Source organism: Aethalodelphis obliquidens, unplaced genomic scaffold, assembly GCF_003676395.1.
Source record: "Aethalodelphis obliquidens isolate GAN/ISIS:26980383/991018 unplaced genomic scaffold, ASM367639v1 scaffold77, whole genome shotgun sequence".
Taxonomy (NCBI): Eukaryota; Metazoa; Chordata; class Mammalia; order Artiodactyla; family Delphinidae; genus Aethalodelphis; species Aethalodelphis obliquidens.
Genome location: NW_020838021.1, coordinates 3,975,951 through 3,993,941, shown reverse-complemented (window position 1 = coordinate 3,993,941; position 17,991 = coordinate 3,975,951).

Sequence of the window (17,991 nt, the reverse complement as noted above, 5' to 3'; positions counted from 1 at the left end):
AGTTTTTAAAAAAAATATTTCTTGACTTCTCAGTACCTTTCAATGCCTTGGAACACATCTTCAAGACACTTGGGGAAACACTACATCAAGATTTTGATATTGCGAGTGTTTGTTGGGGAGGAAGAAATTTTCTCTCCCCTTCTAGGTTCTTCTGGCTGGTCTAAGAATTAAATTGACATGAGAGTTTAACAGGAGAAAATAAAACAAAAGTTTAATAACATGTATACATGGGACAGACCCAGGAAAACTGAGTACAAAATGACTTAAGCCCTCACCTTAAATACCATACTCAGCTAAAGACAAAAAGAATGTTGAGGATGGGGAGAGTTAGTTATGGGAGATTACCAGGAACAGCACAGTGCTGTTATGCAGATTTAAGTCATTGCCTTCACTTCTCTGATGAGTTTCTAGAGATTTGGTCACCCTCTTCCTGGTACAGGGAGGGAGACACCCTTACAAATGGAGATTTCCCTTATGAATGTAAATGTTTCTTACAAAAGGGTAACTCTTACTTGGTTTTCAGAGCTTTTCCTTTGTCTGCTGTTTCTTGGAAAATAACCAGCTTAAAATAATTAATATGTTAAAGAGGCATATTTTGGGGTGGCAAATTTTGCTCCCCTATAGGTTCTTAACCTGGAGTTTGGATTTTTTAACTGGAATTTTTATTAAGGTAATTATAGATGCACATTCAATTGTAAGATACAGAGAGGTCCTGTATACCCTTAATCCAATTTCCCCCAATGGTAATATCTTACAAAACTATAGTATAATATCAGGCCAGGATATCAATATTTACACAATCTACTGATCACAATCAGATTTCCTCAGTTTTATAGTCAAGTGCGTGCGTGCGTGTGTGTGTGTGTGTGTGTGTGTCTAGTTCTGTACAATTTTATTACATGTGTAGGTTCAAATATCTGGTATCCATGAATTTTTATGGGAAAATTATTCTTTACTTCCACTACTCTGTTACTGAAATTTAGCACTTCCTTCAATTATCAATTTAGGTTAAAAAAAAAAACCCACACAGTTGTATTAGTTGTACCTGTGACTTTTTCATCAGTGGAAATCACATTTAGGTTTTGTAGATATCTCAAAATATCATTCATGCTCATCATTACTTCAAAATTAGGATAGCTATTAAACCTGCCAATAGATCTTGCTACTTACGGCTTTAATTAACATGTATTTTACTATATCACAATTTTTAATAGTTTTATAGCTTTATTTCAATATATTTAGTTTCTTTGTGATCCTATGTATTTTATTTATTTAAAAGTGTTATTTTGAGAAGAGGCTCATAAGCTTCACCGGACTGTCAAAGGGGTCTATGGCCCAAAAAGGGTGAAGAACTCTCTTGTTGTGGGGAAAAAAACACCCTGAAAAGAGAGACAGAAGAGGTTGTTTTGATTTCCAGCTCTGCTGCTTATTACCTACAATACATACCTTAGACGAGTATGTAAATGCCAAGCCTTAGTTTCCTGAATCAATAAAATGAAAGTGAGTCTAATAGATTGCTATTGTTCCCTTATAGCTCTAAACCTCACAGAATCTATACAAAAGCAAACAAATCACCTTTACACCATTTTCTGAACTAGTTCAGATCTTATAAAATAAAATTTTTCCTTTGAATTTCTAATGATATATGGATAACTTGGAGATTTTTCAGAAAATAGCTTTAGACCATTCATTCATTCAAAAATAATCTCTACTCACACTCCACACACACTAAAACTGTGCACCTGGACCTTTGGGAACACCTAAGAAGGTCAACAAGATTAATTGTTAATTAACGATTAAATAATTATTTCTTTGTTAACAACTGAGGGACATAACCAATCTTGGAACAAATTGTTATCAGCAAAGAATTCCTAGAGGAGGAATTTGAATTTGAATTGAATTGAATTGACCATGTGAATTGAGTCCTGCAAGATCACTGAGCAGTGAGAGCATGGTGTACTTGGAAAACAGTAAGTCATTGTCTGTATCTTGTGGGAGGGTCAGAAAATGACCCTGGACATCATTAAGGGCCTCCTATGTCTGCCAGGCTATGCTAAGAGATCATGCATTGTATTCTGAAGTCAGTGGTGACCGACAGACAAACAGTTTTAAGAAGGAAAAGTGAGATAATCTCTCTCTTTCATTTATTTATTTTTTAGCTGGGCGAAGTGCCATGCGGGATCCTAGTTCCCAGACCAGGTATCCAACCTGTGCTTCCTGCAGTGGAAGTGCAGAGTCTTAACCACTGGACCGCCAGGGAAGTCCTGAAAAGTGACATAATCTCATTTGCAATTTATATGAGTCCTTTGACAGTAGACTGAAGGAAGAACTAAAAGGAAAGCTGGAGGTAGGTAAAGTAGTTAGGAGACTTGCAACAGTCCCGTTGTAATAATTTGAGGCCTTCAAATAAAGACATGGTTGTAGGAACATGGAATAAGAAATGTATTTGAAAGAAATGGAGTCAAAAAGCCTTCTAGGTTTCTATCTTAGAAAACTTTGTGTTTAACAAAAGTAGGAAACATATGAGGAAAAATAGATTGGGGAAATAGAGAGGAACAAACAACTGGTTCATACTTAGGTAGACTTTGAGATAACTCCAGAACACCTAGGTGGGGATATACAGTAGCTGGTTGGAAATTTAAATGTGAAGGTCAGGAGTTTGGGCTCAAAATATAGAGTCATCTGTACTTATATGTTAGTTGATGCTACAGAAGTGGACACTATCATTTAGAGGAATCATGAAAAGTGAAAAGAGAAAAGCAATATGTTCCAAATTTTATTGGTGATGTATTTCATCCATAAAAACGTTTGGCTTCTATGCATGTATGGGTATATTCGTTTAACTGTATATTGTATATTTTGTAAATATTTTTATTACAGATACCACCAAAATGTCAATATTAAAAAGATGATATAAGAATATGTACACATAAGAGTTCTAATATTTTCCACACTCCAAAGCACCATCTTGTGTACTCCCTCAAGTGTGCACTCCTCACTGTGGAAATCAATGGAGAATGAGAATAACAATGGAAACCTGGAACCTTAAAGGGTGAGTAAGAAAGTGGTGGAGACAGCTTGGGAAGGATATTCTAAGTAAGGAGGACATCTTGAGCAAAGGCGTATAAGTGAACAGTGGGAAAACACAAGAGTAGAGTTGCTGGAGAATAGAATGCAAAAAAGGAAGTAACTAGAGTTTATGCGGAAGAGTTTGATAGAAGTTGGGTCCTCAGGATCAATGGGGAGCCAGGGAAGGGCTTAAGGTAGGGAATTAACATGTTTCTGTTTACATTTGGCTCAAATCACTGGTGGTGGTAGGGATTAGAATGGGTGAGATTAGAGGCAGGGAGATAGAACGAAAGATACAGAAAATAGATTTACGGAGATAAATGAAGTGAATTAGGCTTACTTCTGGAGAATGGATGGCTAAGGGGTGACTTGGTCACAGTCTTCCAATATAAGATTTTAATGTGAAAGATTTTTGTCTACTCTCTGATTACCGTGAAGTGGAAAAGAGTAAAGAAAATGATAAAAGTGGGAAACTTTGAGTTGGTTACCAAGTAAACTTTATGGATCATCCGGGTGATGATGTATATATGTTTAAATTCTTTACCTCTAGAAATTTTCATGAGGAAAATGGCATTAGTGACTGACTTATGACAGGCAGATGACAAATGACAGAGAGGTATGGATGTGGGATTATTGAGGTTGTTTCTTTTAAAAATCTTGTGACAATTATTATAGGAAGGCTAGATTCAACTTGAGGGCCGCCAGTTTGTGTGAATTATGGTTTAGCCATTCACCTAGTTTTAAGAATGGGTTCAAACCAATTAGATGCTCCCAGGAGGTCCCTTTGTGCCTTGTAATACTCTGAGAAGGTGATCAACAAAACAGCACGCATTTAATGACAATTTACTATGTTCTGGGTTAAAAACAAAGGTTTACCGTGTAGTTTCTGCTCTCTAGGAGCTAATCAGCTAGTTTGGGATAACAGGACATATAGGTGGAAAAGTAATGGTATAAAGGAGAACGTAAGTGCAAAGATAACTTACGATTAGCCCATAAACTTCTGGTGAGTCATATTTGGTGATGCACCATATTTAAAAATCTATGTGTTACTGGAAGTTTCCCTAATGATGTTGTTTCTGAGAAACTCAGGTTAACAGAAATGAATGCATTTTAGAATGTTTTTTCCCCCTCACAGTTAACCCTGACATATCTAGTTCTGCTATGTAAAAGGATAAAAAGGTTAGAAATGAATAACAATGCCACTAATCTTATTTGATAATTCAAGAATTAAATTAACATTTACTCCAAATATTATTCAGTTTGAGTAAAAATGGTTTATAGATTAAGCAGAATAAAGATGTTCTAGAATAAATAATAGCTAACAATTTATTTATTGGTTTTTTTTAATAGATCTTTATTGGAGTATAATTGCTTCACAATACTGTGTTAGTTTCTATTGTACACCAAAGTGAATCAGCCGTATGCATACATAGTCCCCATTTCCCTTCCCTCTTGAACCTCCCTCCCACCAGATCCCACCCCTCTAGGTCATCGCAAAGCACAGAACTGATCTCCCTGTGCTATGCTGCTGCTTCCCACTAACTATTTTACATTCGGTAGTGTATATATATTGATGCTACTCTCACTTTGCCCGAGCTTCCCCCTCCCACCCTGTGTCCTCAAGTCCATTCTCTATGTCTACATGTTTATTCCTGCCCTGCAACTAGGTTCATCAGTACCACTTTTTTTTAAGATTCCAAATATATGTGTTAGAAAACGGTATTTGTTTTTGTCTTTCTGACTTACTTCACTCCGTATGACAGACTCTAGGCCCATCCACCTCACTACAAATAACTCAATTTCGTTTCTTTTTATGGCTGAGTAATATTCCATTGTATATATGTGCCCCATCTTCTTTATCCATTCATCTGTTGATGGACATTTAGGTTGCCTCCATGTCCTGGCTATTGTAAATAGTGCTGCAGTGACCATTGTGGTACATGTCTCTTTTTGATTTATGGTTTTCTCAGGGTATATGCCCAGTAGTGGGATTGCTGGGTCAGATGGTAGTTCTATTTTTAGTTTTTTAAGGAACCTCCATACTGTTTTCCATAGTGGTTGTATCAATTTACATTCCCACCAACAGTGCAGGAGGATTCCCTTTTCACCACATCCTTTCCAGCATTTATTTTTTCTAGATTTTTTGATAATAGCCATTCTGACCAGCATGAGGTGATACCTCATTGTAGTTTTGATTTGTACTTCTCTAACGATTAGTGATGTTGAGCATCTTTTCATGTTCTTCTTGGCCGTCTGTATGTCTTCCTTGGTGAAATGTCTATTTAGGTCTTCTGCCCATTTTTTAATTGGATTGTTTGTTTTTTTGATATTGAGCTCCATGAGCTGTTTGTATATTTTGGAGATTAATCCTTTGTCTGTTGTTTCATTTGCAAATATATTCTCCCATTATGAGGGTTGTCTTTTTGTCTTATGTTTTCCTTTGCTGTGCAAAAGCTTTTAAGTTTAATTAAGTCCCATTTGTTTATTTTTGTTTTTATTTCCATTACTCTCGGAGGTGGGTCAAAAAAGATCTTGCTGTGGTTTCTGTCATAGAGTGTTCTTCCTATGTTTTCCTCTAAGAGTTTGGTAGTGTCTGGTCTTACATTTAGGTCTTTAATCCATTTTGAGTTTATTTTTGTGTATGGTATTGGGGAGTGTTCTAATTTCATTCTTTTACATGTAGCTGTCCAGTTTTCCCAGCACCACTTATTGAAGAGGCTGTCTTTTCTCCATTGTATATTCTTGCCTCCATTGTCAAGGATAAGGTGGCCATATATGTATGGGTTTATCTCTGGGCTTTCTATCCTGTTCCATTGATCTATACTTCTGTTTTTGTGCCAGTACCATAATGTCTTGTTTACTGTAGCTTTGTAGTATAGCCTGAAGTCAGGGAGCCTGATTCCTCCAGCTCCATTTTTCTGTCTCAAGATTGCTTTGGCTATTCTGGGTCTTTTGTGTTTCCATACAAATTGTGAAAATTTTTGTTCTAGTTCTGTGAAAAATGCAATTGGTAGTTTGATAGGGATTGCATTCTATCTGTAGATTGCTTTGGGTTGTATAGTCATTTTTACAATATTGATTCTTCCCATCCAAGAACATGGTATATTTCTCCATCTGTTTATGTCATCTTTGATTTCTCTCATCAGTGTTTTATAGTTTTCTGAGTACAAGTCTTTCACCTCCTTAGGCAGGTTTATTCCAAGGTATTTTATTCTTTTTGTTGCGATGGTAAATGGAATTGTTTCCTTAATTTCTCTTTCTGATTTTTCGCTGCTGGTATATAGGAATGCCAGAGATTTCTGTGCATTAATTTTGTATCCTGTGAGCTTACCAAATTCATTGGTTAGTTGTAATAGTTTTCTGGTGGCATCTTTCGGATTTTCTATATATAGTATCATGTCTGAAATGAGCATTTATAGTTGTTTACATTAATATATGCTGAGAGACAGTGTAGTGTGGTGATAAGAGTACTGGACTGATAATTGAGAAATTTTTTCCAGTTTAATTCTGCCGCTAATTAGTTCTATGATTGCCCTGATTAAAATAGTGTTATAGTAATGCCAATCTATTCTTCCCAAGGAGTAACAAATTGGATAAAATTATCATTACTCTAAGTCTAAGAAAAATATTGAGATTTGAAGGCCACTCAAATGGAAAACATGCTGAAAGTAAAATAACACTGATGAATGGCCTAAACAAAATGCTTAAATAGAATTCAGCTACCAAGAATATTTGTCATGATAGGTAATATGGCACTTGGGTGAGTAAAAATTTTGAGATTATATGGCAAAATTTGGGGATAAAATGTAAGAATTTGGTTCTCCTTTCACACAGGAAGCAGAGCTCTAGAAGTGAGATATACAAACCTCCTTGAATATCACAATTTCATAAAAGGGACATAAAAACAAGTAAGAAAGAGAAAGGGATAAAAACATTTATCAAGTACGTATTATTTGTGAAAAATTTTCCAGTCTATTTTCATGCAACCTTTATCGTATGAGGAAAATAATATAGATCAGTGTTTCCCAATCTTGTCAGGTCATTATATTCACCTGGTACAATTGTTAAAAATACAGATTCCCTGCCCTCAGCTTACTTCCTGAATGGTAATCAGGAGGAGTGGCCTGATATAATGTAACCCAGGTGATTCTTATGGTAAGGCAATTTTAGAAAATGCTTCTATAGACTCTCAATGTTCACAAAGGACATATCCAGAGACTTTTGGAAATTCTCGATATTGTAAATACCACTATAATCATTGTAATTTCACACATAGAAGTTCTATTTTGCTGGCTCAGAACCATCACTACCTTAGAGCTTCTCATTTTCTCTTTTTCTTCATTTCTATCACAGACACCAGCAGTTGGATATTTTGGGGTATTTTTCACAAAGAAACAAGAGTTTTATTACTTTAAAGGGAGTTACTGAGCTCATGAGGAGAAAAGAGCTACAAAGACACACTGATGCTAGGCATGTACTTCTCTACATAAAGTGGGAACTGGGATGTCTCACAGGTATAAATGCTAAGATTAATCTTATTTTTCATATATTTATAATATAATGTTTTCTAAATGTTTGTTGAATAAAACTATGTGGAAGAGCGAATCCATAATACATTTGCCAAGTTGGCAGTTAATATCACAGTCTTTTAGGTTAGTGAAATGCTAAGTTGGAGGTTGTAAAACAAGGAAAATGCATCCTCTGTGAGATCACTCTAACGTTGTGTAATGCAAAGACATGAATTCAACCAGGGACTTTGAGGGACCACTTTTAACATTTCCCTGACTAAAATGAATTAGAAGATGTGATTAAAGAAAGGAGGTATGACTTTTAAAGGTGAGTAGGCAGGAAAGTGGCGAGTGAAAGTTCATATGGTACGCAGCATGAGGGTAATAATCCAAATTATACTCATAGGCTAATGGATTCCTAGTTTATCAGTTACATCTATGGAATGGAGCTGTGAGTCTGTCTAATATAGCCTCTCCAGGCACCCAAGGACACTTTATCATATCCACCTGTTTTATTTTCTTTATAGCACTTGCCATTCATATTTTATTATTCCTTATTTGTTTGTTGTCTCTGTTGACCTCTCCCATCTCCAAATCAAGATGAAAGCTCCATGAGAGTAGGTACCCTGGTTTTAGTTGTTATTATCTGTTGTGCTGAATCATCAGCTCCTAGAAAAAAAAAATAAGACACTTGTTAAATATTTGTTGAATGCATGAATATCTTGAAGACCTCAATTTAGCATGCTACTGTGGCCAAAAGTTCAAGAAAATTAAAAGCATAATCACAGTGGATATCAAACATAAAAAGTACAGCATTCTACTTTGTTTAAAAAATTAAAAATTTATCCCCATATCTTGAAGATGTGTTTGAACTGGAGAAGTTCTAAATATAAGTAACAAGTAATCGGGATGATTGAGGAGCAAATTTTCAAGAGTAGACTATGAAGAGTAAGCTTCTTTAATCTGACAAGCCGGAAGCTGAAGGTTAGACATTGTAAGGGAAAGAATGAGTTTAGGACTGTTCATTGTATGTCCATATTTAATAACTAGGGGTTGCCCTTCGGAATTCCTTCTTTCAGTAGTCATGCATTGTGTAACAGGTACTGTGCTAGATGCTGGAGACACAAAGATGAATAAAATAAAATAGTTCATAGGATAGTCCATAAAAGCCTGATATGGGAATTTTAGGAAATGCTCTCTGGATAAGGTGATACTTATTTTGAGTATTAAAATATGAATAGAAGATAACCAGGTGAAGAGTATTTGGAGCTAGGCAGAGAAGACAGCAGAAACAAAGGAAATACAAGAGAAACCGGAAGGGGGAATTCCCTGGAGGTCCAGTGGTTAGGACTACGTGCTTCCACTGCAGGGGGCACAGGTTTGATCCCTGGTTGGGGAACTAAGATCCCGCCTGCCACATGGCTTGGCAAACAAACAAACAAAAAAAGAGAAACAGGAAGGCATGTGTAAGGGACTACAAGCAGTTCAACATTGCTTGAATGTAGCATTTGATAGGGGAATGGATGAAAAATGAGATTGGCAAGGCCAATAGGGATAATCATGAAGAGCTTAAATAACATATTAAGGAGTTTGGGCATTATTGTTAAGGAAATATGGGCATTCATTTATTTTTAGGCATAGTATTTATATATAAATTTTAAAATATATCATCCTGGAAGCTTTTTGGAAGATAAATTTGAAAGGGAATATATAAGAGGTTGGGAGAACAGTTAGGAAGCTGTTGTACTAGTCTAGGCAAATGATGACAGTTGCCTTGGATAATGGTGGTATGGATGTTAAAGTGATGACAGACCCAGGGAATATTAAGGAGGATATAGCCACCAATTGGATATAGGAGGAGGGAAGGAGAGGGAGGAGTCTAGATGACTTTAAAATTTCTAGTTTTGGTGATTGAATACATGCCAATAGATACCAAATAATTACAGAGGGAGGAGAGGATGTGACATGAGATTTAGAGATGAGCTCAGTTGTGGTATTAAGTTCTGTAAGACATTTAGCATGCAATTTAGTACAAGTCTTAAGCCTGAAGGAGTGATATAGGTTAGAGATATAGATGTAGGAGTTATGAATATATAGGTAATATTTAAGAACTTGTGCATGAATTTGATCATCTGGGGAAAGGTGTAAAGTGAGAAGATAAGAGGAATGATACAGACTCTGGGAAACATCAATATTTACTGAGCAAATGCAAACAAAAAAATGGTTGAAGATATACTAAATTAACTGGAGGAATTTGGGGGCCTGGGGGTCAAGAATGAAGAATTTCAGGAAAAGAGAGTGATTATCATTACCAAATACAGTAGAGAGGTCCAGAAAAGTAAGGGTTAAAAAATCTCCCTTGGAGCTTACAATTAAAAGCTTTGCAAGGTCAGTTATGATAGTGAGTATAGAATCTAGAATCCAGGAAATTGAGGATTGAGTAGGAAGCTAAGAGGGCAATACTTAGGATTAATAGAAGGATGTTCCCTTCATTTCTTTTACATAGACCAGGTAGAAGAGCCCTGGAATTTCTAACTTCCAAGACATGATACAGATTGAAAAAAACTCTTACATTTTTTAGATAATTTTGTGAGTTGCAGATACATGGCATTTATTAATAAAAGAAAGGTTGTTTGCAGTAGCTTCATTAAACTGACATGCATAGACATAAAAGGCATTTCTTATGTTTTTATCATAACACTCACCCATAGGACCATTTGTAATGTTGTCTGGATTAATACCAAATGGGTGATAACTCATGGGTTTATTTACCCTATTGACATACTATAAGCGCAGGGATGGGAACACATGACTGCATCCTAATTTTCCTGTCAATTTAGAATGCAATCTCAGAAGGGTAATGCAATATTTTTAGCTTTCTGACAAAGACTATTGAGAGGAAAACAACAGAAGCAAGACCACAGGGGTAGAGTAGGAAATAACTCTCCTGGGAAGTAAAACACACTAAGTTTGCCACTAGAAATATGAACAATGATGACCTAACTGGTGGATCAAAAGCAATAGTATTCTATTACAGCCATCTAAAATTAATTGCTAATACTCATTAGTTATAGAAGGTCAATTCTTGAAGTAGAACATCAGAGAGGGGTATTGCTTTAGTGGAATATTGGCAGTTATTATAACATGTAACCAAACATTTTTAATTTTTTACAAATGCTATATTATTTGTAATTTCAATTATTTGTAGGGCTTTCAGACAATGAGAAACATTACAAATGGCACTATATATCTGATTCTCCCTAAAATTATAATGATTATCTTGATTAGTTTAGGTCAAGTAGGTGAAACCTGTGGCTGCATGAATCCTGACATAGAGTTGTTATCTGGGATGGATATATCTTTGTGGGGATACCCCATCCAGGATATGCTTCTCAGCTCTGTAGATCAGATGCTCAATTTGATCAGGTTCCCAAATATTACCAATTTATACAAGACTAGATTATATTAGTTTAATTCAAAAGGGATCAACGTTTAAAATCAGAGTGTTGCTTTATTTGTTTACAATTATAAGCATAACTGTCAAGCAGACTGCAACACTTAGGTTGATGATAAGGGAGTTCCCTCTATATTTGTAAGTTAAACTGGAAGTCCAAATATTATCAGGAAACAATAGATGAACATGTAATGAGAACAACTGGAATAGGTTGGAAGATTTTCATAGAATTTTGTCATGGAATGCTCTGATCTGATGCCTCTGTCTCCACTATAGAGACAGATCTGACCAGAGGACCAGAATGTTACCATCCATTCGTTAGAACAACCTCTACACCGTACAGGTTTTAATGCCAATTTCAATTTGTACCCTCTGATTCCTGCTTTCCTATGTTTCAAATTGTTCATTTCTCTTCATTCGACTCATTTTTAAAATATGTTTAGGCCACCTAATAGGTTATAGGCAAGAGTTGTTTTTGTTTCTGGATTGAAAGACATTTTCTCTTTTAGTATGACTTTTGCACATGTATAATCACAACTATCATGTGTTGACTTTATTAGTTTGGGTCTCAGCATTCTGGGGAAATGTGTCATTGAAGGCAGTAGAGTGTAATGTTAGGAGCATGGGTTTTGTACTCAGACCAATCACGGTATTAGTTCTGGCTTCACCACATACTAGTGGTGGGTCCTTGTAAAAATTATTTAGCTTTCTTAAGCCCCAATTTCCATATTTAAAAAATGAAGGTAATACTGTTACTTAACTCACATGGTTGTGGTGATGATTGCATGAAATAAAGCTCACAAACTATGCACAGCATCTAGCACATAGTAAGTACTAAAAAGTTATCTATTATTTATTACTATATAAAAAGCCCAGAAGAGAAACTTTTTATTAACACCATTATTATTGTTTATAATATAAATATGCAAGAAACTATTGAAAAGATCATCAGTGAACAACTTTAGTTTTAGTTTAAATGGAATCACTTCTACCTTCACATAATATGCAACAATAATTAGTGCCAATTTGGAAATTAGATCTGGTAATATTGATAATTGCTCCTGTTACACCTGAATGCTTTTTTATATAGATAGAAAAACAGTGCAGTTATTTATAATATTTTTTCTATACTTGGTAAGTTGAACAGGTCCAAGCATGAAAATGTTTTTATTCTCAGGGAAAGCTGTTATCTGGTTATCTACATAGAGACATATATAAACACACTGAATGTAGCTTTTTAATATTTCGGGGTCATACCAGATTTTTCCATTTTATTTTCATTTTTCTATTACTGACCTAAGAAGATATTATTATTATATATAAAATCATTTACCCTCATAATTATATCCTCTTAATATGTTTTCTTTTTTTTCTCTATATTCCAATTATAGTCTTATATGTACTCTCTAACAACTCTATCTTTCTACTTTCATATACAGGATACGTTTTGTTTCTGATCAGAGACAGATGATGCCTCAGCACCCAGAAAGCAACATAGATCCTGGAAATATCACAAATATCAGTACTCACATGGTGCCTCCTTGGTGGTATCACATGTGTAGCTCTAGCAAAGGGCATCCATGGAAATAGCTGAAATGTAGAAGGCAAGTAGGTGGGGGACCAGATGTCAGCTTCTAAAAACATAGTGGAACAAAAGCACAAGAGGCAGTTGTTATATGAATTGAGCAATATAATTCAACTGGATATGGAAGAACTGGGTGACCCGGTACAAATCTTGGCTAAGCAGTTGATTGGTAAATACCAAAGAAACATATTTTGTCAATTTCATTTTCTCCCTCACTGTTCTCATCTAAATTCTACCTATTGTTCAAATCCCAGATAAAGCCCTACCTTCTGCATGAAGATTTCTTTAATAATAATAAGGATGATATGATGAAAGTGAAAATTACTATATATATATATATATATATATATATATATATATATGTTCTTATTTTATCCTTGCAACAACTCTTTGAGGAAGTGGATCCTCAAAAATGGTAAGAAATTTGGCAAGCCATTTGTCCAACGTAGTGTTGATTTTAGGATTTGTGGAAAATAAGGTGCCTATGGAAGATCCAAGTAAAGGTTTCTAGTTAATTGATTAGGTAAATCTCAAGTTTGGGACACAGAGCAGGACTGGATATAAAGTTTTTGAGTCTTTGGCAATTAATTATGGTAGTTAAGAACAAGAGAATAGATACAATAGAATAGAAAAAGTGTCTGGAATAAGGAAGGGTACCTAAAAAAATTAAGGTGTCTAAGGACAAAACTCAGGGAGGCACCAGTATTTAAGGGCTGAATGGAAGCATAGCAGACAGCAAAAGGAAACTAAGAAGGAACAGCCAGAAAGACAGGAGAAAATCAATAGAATTTGGTGTCACCAAAGAAAAGGGAAGATTGAATTCCAAAAAGGGAGTGATCAATAAAGTCTACAGAAAAGTCAAGTTAGAAGAAACTTGACCTAATAGAGGGTAGAAGGTCACTGGTGTTACCTTTAGAATATTTTCTTTAGTTTTATGAGTGTAAATTAAGGTACAGGAATGTATATAAGAACATTTTACAGGATGGAAGAAGCTTGAACATGCTCATACCATGATGGGGAAAAGCTAGTAGAGAGGAAAAGGCTGAAATATAGAAGACAGTGGAGAGATTCTGACTGGATTTAACTCCCTAAGGAGATGGAAGAGGCTAAGACACAAATCACAGGTGAAGGATGTAGCTTTAAAATTGAGGAGAGAAAATTCTTCTGCAAGAGCAAGTGAGGCGGGAAATATGTAGGAGGCTTGAGGAGAGGATGGCAACTAAGATGTATAAGAGAAGGAGCTGAGCAAAGAGAACTCCCTTCCACACAATCCAGAATGGAAAACCCCTTTATATGGCTTGTGGTGTACTCTTGAAGCCCCCAGAAATATTTGAGATTCAACATCTTCGCTATGATTCACTTGTCCCATACTTACTCACAAACATTGTCTCATCATCCATTAGAGTACTCCAGCTTGGAATGCTAAAATCTGAACAGTCTTTCCCTCCTCTTCACTGAATCAGGTCACTTATCCTCAGTGTGGCTTCCTATTCTTGAGAGCTCCCTATTTTCCCAGAACATCTTGGTCTGGCTTCCCATTCCTCCTTATCCACTCAGACATGATTCTAGTGCCCCTCACCAGACTTCACCAACAAGTTTAGACTTATAATCTCCTGTAGTTGCCAGGCTTTCCCTTCACTCATGTGCAGGGTACACAACTGAGCCTGTGTAGGGGCAAAAAACGATTCCCCTCTTCCTTATAGGTTCTTTGCCTGGTCTAATAATTAAATTGTCATAAGATAGATTAATAGGAGAAAAACAAATTTACGTATGAGAGCACCATAAAAATATGAGACGAATAAGTGGCCAAAGCAGGCAGCTTTTATACTTTTAGACAGAGAAACAATGCATTTGCAAAGATTTGACAAGAGAAAAATGTTTGGGTTTGGGGTAGTAAATTAGTGAAGTAACAATGTTTGTTATACAGCCTTCTTGGCCCTAAATTCCCTATTTCTGGTGTGAAAAAGAATAAAGGAAAACCCCCATTCAAAATGGAATTGGGAAGCCCTGAAGGGAGAGCTCTCACATACAGTACTTGTCATAGTCTATTTTACACAACCCAGAACTCTCGCTCTCCTCCAACGAACCTTGTCTCAAAACAGCCCCTCCCAAATTCTTCCTTTCCTCTATAAAAGAGTGCTCCTCTCCTATATTCTCTGGACTTGGCTATGGTTTGCCATAGCTCGCATGTCCTGAATTGCAATTCCTCTGCCATTCTTGAATAAACTTGATTTCACCGGTTCAACCACTTATCTTTTTGTTTTAAAGGTTGATATTACTTGGTGTCCGAAGTGGGATAGAAGGAGCTGAACTCTGGAGGAACTAATGACCCCTGCAACTGTGTGCAGTACCCACTTGAGCCCCTTGTGCTCTTCATTTCTAAGAGTTGTCTTCTTCCTTCTGATCTGGCAAGTCTCTCAGATTTGAGCTCCTTCTTTTTGATTGAGTTCTCTGACTTTAATTGGGATCTGTTTTTGTGTGTGTGTGTGTGTGTGAAGGTATTGCCTTTTTGGTAAGTACTCATTTGTTTTCTTAACCTCTGGTTTTACTTTATTTTTACTTATTTATTTATTTATTTTTGGCTGCATTGGGTCTTTGTTGCTGTGCATGGGCTTTCTCTAGTTGTGGTGAGAGAGGGCTACTCTTCGTTGCGGTGTGTGGGCTTCTCGTTGTGGTGGCTTCTCTTATTGAAGAACACAGGCTCTAGGCATGCAGGCTTCAGTTGTTGTGGCACACAGGCTCAGTAGTTGTGGCTCGTGAGCTCTAGAGTGCAGGCTCAGTAGTTGTGGTGTATAGGCTTAGTTGCTCCACAGCATGTGGGATCTTCCTGGACCAGGGCTCGAACCCGTGTCCCCTGCATTGGCAGGCGGATTCTTAACCACTGCGCCACCAGGGAAGTTCTTAACCTCTGGTTTTAAAGTATGTGATCCCAAGCCTCTAAATTCTCTTGGAAGGGTCCTCCTTCTGGGACTCTGGCTGGTTTTATGTTAAAAATTATGGTTCCTCCTCATGCACATTTTTAACTAAATGGGTCAACTTAACTAAAAATAATTTAAAACTCCAATGGCCATTATGGGGAACTTTAGACCTCTCCAAACTTGTTTTTCTCAGAACTAAGTTAGAACACTATGCCTCTAAAATTAAAGAGACTGAATGGGATGCTATTTTAATTGGTACCTGGAAGCTTTCAAACACATTCAAGCCTCTAAAATTCCCTCTTTATAAGATACCATTTCTAAATAAACTGAGGGGAACAAATAATTGGAAGAAAACAAAAAAGATTCTGAGGACTTTTCCCCCTTCCCTTTCCTCTTTGTCTCTATTTCCATCTTCCTCTTTCCCTTCTGCACCATTCTACCTCCTCTACACCCTCTGCTTCCTCATTTGAATCCCCCCACTGAACTTTCCCTTTTCTCCCAACCTCCCCCTGCTTCTTTTTCCCCTGAACCTCTTAAAATCAGACCCTCTGAGGATCTAAATGCTAAACCCCTATTTTCTTATGTTCCTTGGATTAAAGCTGAACTATAAGCCATAGTCAAAGATTTCCCCCAAACAACTGGGGATCCCCACAGATTTCCTGAGGAATTTAATATAGTCATTCAAACTTGTCATCCTGGTTTCTCTGACTTATCAGCTAGCTCATACACCTGTTGATGAAGGCCAGACCCAACACTGGATAAAAACTGCTAATTGGAATAATCCTTGGAAGTCTTTAGAGTTACACCCTGGAGATAAACTAATCCCTGCTGTTTTGTTATACCATCGGGCTTGGGGAATCACCAGGCAACTACAGTTGGCAATTCCTAGGGTTTTGCCAAAGCCAGTTGATGGGAATAAAATTCAGGCTTGTACCCAGAAGCCCAATAAGCCCATGCATGATTATTGTAGCTGATTCAAATTGTTTTTAAAGAAAATTCTGCTCTTCTTTTGAATGTTGAATTCACTTGGGTAGCCTTTATGAGACTGACCTGCTGCCTACTGCGCTACGGATTTGCAGATTTTGAGAAGGATAGGTGTTAGCTCTTCTCTAAATGTTTGATAGAATTAGCCTGTGAAGCCATCTGATCCTGGGCTTTTGTTTGTTGGAAGATTTTAAATCGTAGTCTCAATTTCAGTGCTTGTGATTGGTCTGTTTATATTTTCTATTTCTTCCTGGTTCAGTCTTGGAAGGTTGTGCTTTTCTAAGAATTTATCCATTTCTTCCAGGTTGTCCATTTTTTGGGCATATTGTTGCTTGTAGTAATCTCTCATGATCCTTTGTTTCTGCAGTGTCAGTTGTTACTTCTTTTTCATTTCTAATTTTATTAGTTTGATGTATGCCTATAGCTATAGATAGAACAAAAGCAATGAAAAGCAAAAGTCAAAGTAAAAGAAACAGATCCAACACGGAGTCAGATTTTGTTCTTCCCTGTTACAATTCCTCACTGTCAATGTCCATTCCACAATCTTGTGGGATAAAGGGCGATGACAGCTCTAACTGCTTCCTGCTGTGTAGGGGTGATGAGGGGTGATGGTGGAATGGAATTGATCAGCCTTGGGTAGGGAATAATTTTTAGTAAATAGTACAATTCTCAATTATTTGAACCTGATGCTATGTTGTTCAGTAGAACAGGATTAAACAAATAGATTGACCCACGCTTCTCCAGCTGTAAGGAAATTGCAATCTCAAGTTATGGAATTTAGTGCTTTTCTATGTAAGGGAAGATACAAGAGTCTGGGCTCACTGAAATTATTCCTTTGATATGCACCTCACCTATCTAGGGCCAGTATCCTGTGTTTTCACATCCTGACTTTCCTCAAGGCTCACCATAGGGAGTGGCTGCAGTCTGATGGCTGCTTGATGGCAGGCATTCTTTCCTTCCTGATTTCCCTCAGGGCTTACCAGCTCACCATCAGTGGTGGCTTCAATCACTGAAGACTGTGGCAGGAAATATTCCATTTCTCAGATCCCCCTCTTGGTTAGGAATTCGACCAATATTTGGGAGACATTTCATGACCAAATTTTGTTCCATGGTGCTGAGAGGCTCATTCCAGATCAGGTGAAAATTCTTGTTGATATGCCACTCCAGGTGCTAATTTCCAGATTTGGCCCTGTTGATTACTAAAGATTCTCTGGATCCTCTGTCTTACTAGTCTATTATGATCCAGGAAATGTTTTCCCTTATTGCTTTTCCCATACCTAGAATCACACTATTACAATTATTCTCTAAGAGTCATAAATGTGATCTATTTCCTCAAGATGTTTAGCCATCATCAATTTTGTTGGAGGCCTGGTTACATACTGGGTACTGTAAGAGACAACAGTCATAAAATAGGATATAAGTAATGCAGCTAGTAATACTGACGAAGTCCTAGTTTAGCAGGGAGACACAAAG